This window comes from Nicotiana tomentosiformis, chromosome 9 (genome assembly GCF_000390325.3).
Source record: "Nicotiana tomentosiformis chromosome 9, ASM39032v3, whole genome shotgun sequence".
NCBI classification, from domain to species: domain Eukaryota; kingdom Viridiplantae; phylum Streptophyta; class Magnoliopsida; order Solanales; family Solanaceae; genus Nicotiana; species Nicotiana tomentosiformis.
In genome coordinates, this window is record NC_090820.1 from 33,250,650 (window position 1) to 33,258,622 (window position 7,973).

At 35.8% G+C, this 7,973-nt stretch overlaps 1 long non-coding RNA gene across 1 annotated transcript; it reads left to right on the forward strand.

Moving 5' to 3' along the window:
- The first annotated feature begins 4,451 nt into the window (after window positions 1-4,451).
- LOC108944256 (uncharacterized) lies at window positions 4,452-7,761 on the forward strand. The gene is made up of 2 exons (XR_001968248.2): window positions 4,452-6,863; window positions 7,231-7,761. It is a non-coding gene; the product is annotated as an uncharacterized lncRNA (long non-coding RNA).
- Window positions 7,762-7,973: the final 212 nt, after the last annotated feature.

Consider the following 7,973-nt stretch of genomic DNA (forward strand, 5'->3'; position numbering starts at 1 on the left):
ATTGGTGTACTCAATAGGTGCGCTTTGTCCATGTAAAAGTGTTTTAAGACCCTTTCTGTATAGGCAGATTGATGCATAAAGATACCGTTTGCTAAATGTTCAATTTGCAATCCAAGACAGTTTTGTTTTTCCAAGATCTTTTATCTCAAATTCTTTCTTAAGATATTCAGTTGCCTTTTGGAGCTCTTCTGGAGTTCCAACAAGATTTATGTCATCAACATAAACAACAAGTATAACAAATTCTAATGTCATTTTCTTTATAAAAATACAAGGACAAATAACATCATTTATGTAACCCTCTTTCAGTAAATATTCACTAAGGCGATTATACCACATGCGCCCAAATTGCTTTAAACCTTACAAAGATCTTTGTAATCTGATTGAATACATTTCCAGAGATTTCGAATATGCTTCAGGCATTTTAAATCCTTCAGGGATTTTCATGTAAATCTTATTATCAAGTGACCCGTACAGATAAGCTGTAACCACATCCATCATATGTATTTCAAGTCTTTCACGTAAGGCTAAAGTGATAAGATATCGAAATGTTATAGCATCCATAACTGGTGAATATGTTTCTTTGTAATCGACTCCAGGTCGTTGTGAGAATCCTTGTGCGACAAGGCGAGCCTTGTATCTTTCAATTTTATTTTGGTCATTCCTTTTTCGCACAAAAATCCATTTATGACCAACTGGTTTTACACCAGCAGGTGTTTGGACTACTGGTCCAAAGACCTCTCTTTTAGAAAGTGCATTCAATTCTGATTGAATTGCCCCTTGCCATTTTGGCCAATCAGATCTTTGTTGACATTCTTCGATAGATCGGGGTTCACAATCCTTACTATTTTGTATAATGTTAAGTGCAACATTATATGCAAAAATATTATTCACCACTATTTCAGATCGATTTAAATTAATCCCATCACCAGTAGAACTTATTAAAAGTTTCTCACTCACTTGAGTCTCGGGTTCATTGATTTCTTCAGGAATCTTAGAACTAATCAGATCTTGGGTCTCTTCAGGAGATCCCTTCATAATATCATTTTGATCATTTGTCGATTTTTTTTTTCTTCTAGGATTTCGATCCTTAGAACCCAAAGGCCTATCACGCTTCAGGCGTGCTTTAGTTCACTAGTTCTTATGCTAGTAGATGGTCCTGCTGCGACATCAATTCGTATAGGCACATTCTCTGCATGGATATGTGACTTAGTTATCCTTTTCAAATCAGTAAATGCGTCTGGCTTTTGATTTGCTATATTTTATAAATGGATGATCTTCTGGACCTCCTGATTACATATAGGGGTACGTGGATCAAAATGAGAAAATGATGAAACTTTTCACACAATTTCTCTTTTGATTTCCTTTTTCTCTCCCCCTAATTGTGGAAAATTTGTTTCATCAAATCGACAATCGGCAAATTGAGCAGTAAATAAATCTCCCGTCAATGGTTCAAGATAGCGAATAATAGAGGGTAATTCAAACACAATATATATTCCTAACCTTCTTTGGGGGCCCATCTTACTCCGCTTTGGTGGTGTTACTGGCACATATACAGCACATCCAAAAATTCGTAGATGGGCAATATTTGGTTCATGACCAAAAATTAATTGTGACAGAGAATATTTATTATAATGTGTTGGTCTGAGACAGATAAGTGATGCTGCGTGCAAGATAGCATGGCCCCAAACAGTAGTGGGCAATTTTGTTTTCATAAATAGTGGTCTTGCTATCAATTGCAGCCATTTAATAAATGACTCTGCAAGGCCATTTTGAGTATGAACATAAGCTACAGGATGTTCAACGTTTATTCCAACTGATAGACAGTAATTATCAAAAGCTTGAGATGAGAATTCTCCAGCATTATCAAGGCGAATAGCCTTTATAGGATAATCTGGGAATTGTGCCCTTAATCGAATTATTTGGGCTAATAACTTTGCAAATGCCAGGTTGCGAGATGATAGTAAGTAAACATGAGACCATCTTGAAGATGCATATATTAGGACCATAAAATATCTAAACAGCCCACTTGATGGGTGAATAGGTCCATATATATCCCCATGTATACGTTCTAAAAAGGTAGGGGACTCAATGCCAACCTTCATTGGTGATGGTCTAGTAATCATTTTGCCTTGATAACAAGCATCACAAAAAAATTCATCATTTGTAAGAATCTTCAGGTTCTTTAATGGATGCCCACTCGAATTTTCAGTAATTCGTCTCATCATTATTGATCCAGGATGTCCCAAATGGCCATGCCAAAGCACAAAAGTATTTGAATCAGTAAACTTCTGATTTACGATAGAGTGTGCTTCAACCGTACTAATCTTTGAATAGTATAAGCCAGAAGATAAAGTTGGTAACTTTTCTACAATGCATTTCTGGCCAGAAATATTCTTTGTAATACAAAGATATTCCACGTTCATTTCATCTATTGTCTCAATATGATACCCATTTCGGCGGATATCTATAAAACTCAACAAGTTTCTTCGGGACTTGGAGGAGAATAATGCATTGTCTATAATAAGTTTTGTTCCCTTATACAGAAATACAATATCTCTTCCGGCGCCTTCAATCAAACTTATATTACCAGAAATTGTAGAAACATTTGCTTTTTCCTTATGCAAATAAGAAAAGTATTTCTGATCTATGAATATGGCATAAGTTGTTTAACTATCAATTACACAAATATCTTTATGATTGGTCTTTGATCCAAACATAATTTGAGGATTATCCATATTCTTCAAAATGATATAAACAAAATAAATATGATAGTAAACATTATTATCAAAGCATAACTTTTATTTATGTACAACAATTACATAATCATACTATCTACTACAAATAACAAAAATTAAAATATTTACATTTCTACATATTCACTACCGATCACATGACTTGTTTCTCCTTCTGGGAGTACAAAATAATCAGCTACATCCAAATGCATGAAGTCTAAATTATCTTCAGAAATAAATTTTGCTTCAGCATTTTTCTCTGTCTTCTTCAGGGAGGCTTGATACAGCTCAACCAGGTGCTTTGGCGTATGACATATACGTGACCAGTGCCATTTTCCTTCACATCTATAGCATGCATTTTTTGGCTTTGCTTCTTGCACCGCTTCATGCTTTTGTTCCTTCCTTTTCCACTACTGGTGGTGAGGAGGGTTCTTTGGTTCATTGTTATTACCACGATTAGAGTTTCCTCCCCGACCACGGCCATGACTACGACTGGGGCCACGTCCTCTTCCACGCTTAGCTTGGTGGAAGTTCGTCTCATTCACTTCAGGGAATGGACAAGAATCAGTAGGTCAGTTTTCATGATTTTTCATTAATAGCCCATTATGTTGCTCAGCTACAAGAAGATGTGAGATAAGTTCAGAATACTTTTTAAATCTCATCTCTCGATATTGCTGCTGCAGGAGCATATTTGAGGCATGAAAAGTTGTGAAAGTTTTCTCTAACATATCATGATCATTAATATTATCACCATATAGTTTTAATTGGGAAATAATTCTGAACATAGCAAAATTATACTCACTGATAGATTTAAAATCTTGTAGCCTTAGATGAGTCCAATCATAACGTGCATGTGGAAGAACAACCATCTTCAGGTGGTCATATCTATCTTTCAAACTATTCCACAGTATGACTGGATCTTTAACAGTAAGATATTCCATTTTCAGGCCCTCATCAAGGTGATGGCGTAGGAATATTATTGCTTTGGCACGGTCTTGGTTTGATGCCTGATTTTTATCTTTGATGGTGTCTGCCGGACCCATCGCATCAAGATGAATTTCGGCATCAAACACCCAAGACATGTACCTTTTGCCCGATATATCCAGGGCTACAAACTTAAGTTTAGAAAGATTTGACATTATTTAAAAAAAGAAAGTTCGTACCTCTGATACTTTCAAAGTATTTTCTCGAGATGGCAGAGTCTCGTGCTGATAACGTGTTATAAAATAAAAACTATAAAGTAAAGACAAGTATAGAGAGAAACTGATATATTATTCAAACTTCAAACTTATGTACATAATGAACTGAAAACTCCTCTATTTATAGAAGAAAGGAAGCAGTTGCGAGGCTTTTCAGGAAGCAGTTGCGAGGCTTTTCTTTAGCTGTTTGTAAGCTGTCTGCATGAGCTGCTTGCAACCTGCCTGTTTAATAAGAAGTTGCTGCAAATCATTTCATTGAGCTGCTTGCAACCTGCCTGCATCAGCTGCTTGTAGATAAATTTTAACAGAGTACTAAATGGATAATCTTTTTCAGGAAGATTATCTATAGCGGAGTAATAAATGAACATCCATAATATAATTATTTTCATAATAAAAATACAACTTTTTGATAACACTCAAATTGTTTAAATTGTTAATTGTAGAGTGCACTACCTTTGTCACAAACATTTGACTAAAACAAATACAATCGAGTTATGTACATTCCTATTCCTACTATTTAGAAGCGGGAGTTTAGCAGCTCTTCGTCGTCCTCAGAGGGGTACTTTGGTAATTCCATGCGTGATCCTTCTGTCATGATTTTCGAATGTCTACTGTGCACTTTCTGGTAGTTTCATGACTTGAATCTTTCCCCGACTTTTGCATAAATAACAGCAAAATCAAGGGCAACATTAAACCTGAAAAGGAGGCACTACAGTGGGACCCACCACGGACGACTAAGGCTCTCCGTCGTTTTGCTCTTCTTCAGCCTAAAGCTTTCCCTCTCCGATGAATCTAACATTTAAGTTCACTAGAGCTCTCTGTCCCTTACCTCCCCGGATATACTCTCTTCCTTGTTAGATTTGAAATTTAAATTAGGAACTTTTTTAGGCTGCATATTTAATTCTTTTCTGCTATTTTTCGTATTTGTTGATTACAATTTTAAAAAAAACTGGCAACGGCTACAGTCCAGGGGGTCCTTATCCAATTGAAGGGTTTAGATTTATTCTCACAGTAGTCAGTCATAGAGAATTTTATTCTTAATGATATCTGCCATTAGAAAAGCACATGGAGTAACGAGAGCATGTGATAGTGATACCACTCAATTTGCTGTTTGCACTTTTACGGAGTGGAAGTGTGGAAACCAGAAAATTATTTATCAACACTCCTTTCACAAGAGTTAACGAAGAACATATAAATTTGAAGTATCATTTGTATTAGGATTCTATCCATTATTTTCAGCTTTTATTTTGGCTGGAGCTTGGCCAAGGAGTTGTTTGGAGCTGATTATTAGAATATTTAAAAAGAAAAATATTAATGCTTCATAATCTCTATTTAGCATTTCCTGCAATTATGTTTCTGTTTCTTTTATGTTCTGGGATAGAAAGAATTAGAATGCATTTTTATTTCAATTTTAAAGTTTGAAATTTTGTGTCGATCTGAGAAAATCTTTATGATAATTTCCTTCATGTATGAGAAATCCTCTAATCTGCCGTGAATGAAACCATAGTTAATGGAGGTGTAACTTTTTTGTCCTCCGAGTCTTGTGAATGAGATGAAAACTTTAAGGAGCTGTTAGTGAATGCATAGAAGATGCTTGATATACAAGTGTTTTTCAAAGTTCATTTTCTTAAATGCAAAGGGAAAGGGAAAGAGAAAGAACTCCTAAAAGAAATAATCCAAAGGTGATTGTTTTATTTTGGCTGCAACTTTCGCTATGTATTGGAGTAATTACATACTTTGTTGTGGTTATGATTTTGGAAACTACTGCTAAAAGAGATGATAATACGTACAACAGGGAGGCAAATTGAAGAAAAAGCCAAGCAATACTTTATACGTTTGAAGAAACTAACAACATAGCTAAGTAATGATAGTTCTACTTAACAACATCAATTAGCAACACAATGCTGTGACAAAAAGTTTTCACTTCTCTGAAATTTGCTCTTGGTATCCCAAGAAGTTGCTGGTCGAAATCGTGGAACTATCGCTCGAGAAGTAAGAAGTTGATCCCTCTCGTATCTGTCCATTTTTTTGATGGTGAAGGAAGAAATTATGACAATAATTGCGAAAATAAAAACGAAGCATGCGGCAAGGCCTCCCAATCCAAGAACCCAATCGGGAATCTTCGTTCCTCTTTTATGATGATGAATGGAACTGGCTAGCTATCGAACAGGCTTGTGAACTAGGGACTCCGTTTCGGGATCTTCATCTGTGAGAAGCGGAAAAACCATCAAAAAACGACGATTGTTCGTGGAGGTTCTGAGGCTCAATAAGATAAGTTAATCGGAGTTCCCGGAAGGAGGTCCCACCATTTACTTGTGTGAGTTGGAGAAGAAAGTTTTAGAAGGCTATGACTCTATAAGTTTCGCATCTACTATTTATTTAGGTGCAAAGAGTTCGTCCTTATTCAAAAAGATAAAGTCACGCGGCCCCTCAAAATAGAGAATCCGTTTCTCCACTTGAGGAAGGGGAGTAAAAAAATGTGAAAAAGAGCAAAATCTCCATATGACCATGCCCGAGTTGTGTTAAGCTAAGTGGCACTTGAATTAGAAGTAGTCATCGGACAGGTCTTGGATAGATCTCAAGCGGGAAAGAAAATCAACGACTGGAGTGGGAGAGTCAGAGTCGAAAAGAGGATTCATCACGTTCATGATGCATCATAATCAAAAGGCCGTAAAGCAATAAACTGCAAGTAAGTTAAATTTGTTGTCACATTATTATGTAAGTTACTCCTTGGTGGAAAAAAAATACGCCATCATATATCACATGTAATGACGTTGAGATTGCTTTGTGCATACTCTATTTATGAATCTTGAGCTACTTATCTTGGATGAATCGTTATTATGTCATTCATATGCTTGGTTGAAACAGGGCCGGAGGTAGCACTTGAGGGCTTTGCTGAAGTAGTTCGTATGGAACCTGAGAAGGCTGAGTGGTAAGGGGTTGAAAGTAATAAACTTTTTTTTTTTTGCAGTATGATAGTTAATAAACTCTTTATCATAACAAAAGTATGATAGATAATAAACTCCTTATCAAAAAAAAGTATGGTAGCTGGTAAATTGATCAGCTACCTCTCATGTGTATTGCCCTATAAAGAGAATTGACAGGCGATTTATCTGTGGGATTTATGATATTGAAGATGGGTGGGGTACTGGATGTTGATGTTTTCTTAGTTAGAAAAATTAGTTTGATGATTTTATGCAATTAGATTTCAAGGCGATAACCTTCTGTATAATTAACCCCAATATTTTCTTCTTTTTTGAGATGCCTTAGAACTCTAAACTACCATCTTATTGTTGTAGTGTGTCTGCGATTATGATTGAAGAGGTACTTCGATAGGTACTCTAACAGTCCTCGATAATCTCGAACTCCACCTTCTCGATTCTACCGGAGAAGAGCGCAGGCCCTCAGTTAGAGTAGATGGAGATCACAAGTGACATGCTTAAGAGGTGGAAAGAGAGTGTTGAAAAAGAATAAGAGGACTGTACGTTCAGCTTTTAAACGCAATGACACAAGGAGAATTTTAACAGGCTTTGCCGATAATTCGGCAGAATGTCCAATTTTGGTGGCTTAACATGCAATCATATACTATATCTCAGAAGGCATATCTCAAGGCTAACTTTCCAATACTTATTACCCATGAATGTGAACATGTAAAATTGTGGTGGTTAATGGAAAAAACCTTTCTTGCTTTAGATCATTGTCAATGACAGACACGCTAGGTCATCATAACTTAAAACCCTCTCATTAGGAATGGAAATTTGGTTTGTCCGTAATTATGACATTCTAATTCATTTATCTAAACAATTAGTTGCCTTTGTTTTGTTGTCCCATATAGTGATTTCTTTTGTGAATGATCTTTTATGATATGATAATAGAGTGGAAGAAATTATGGTGAAGAAATGAAATGGTATACCTTAATTACCTTAAGAGTATATTTTGTTCCCAAGCGAGTTGCAATATAGGACACCCAAATTTTATTTCTTTTTTTTATATGTCAAAACTGAATAGTCAGTATATGTTCCTCATTAGAACATGCTACCAA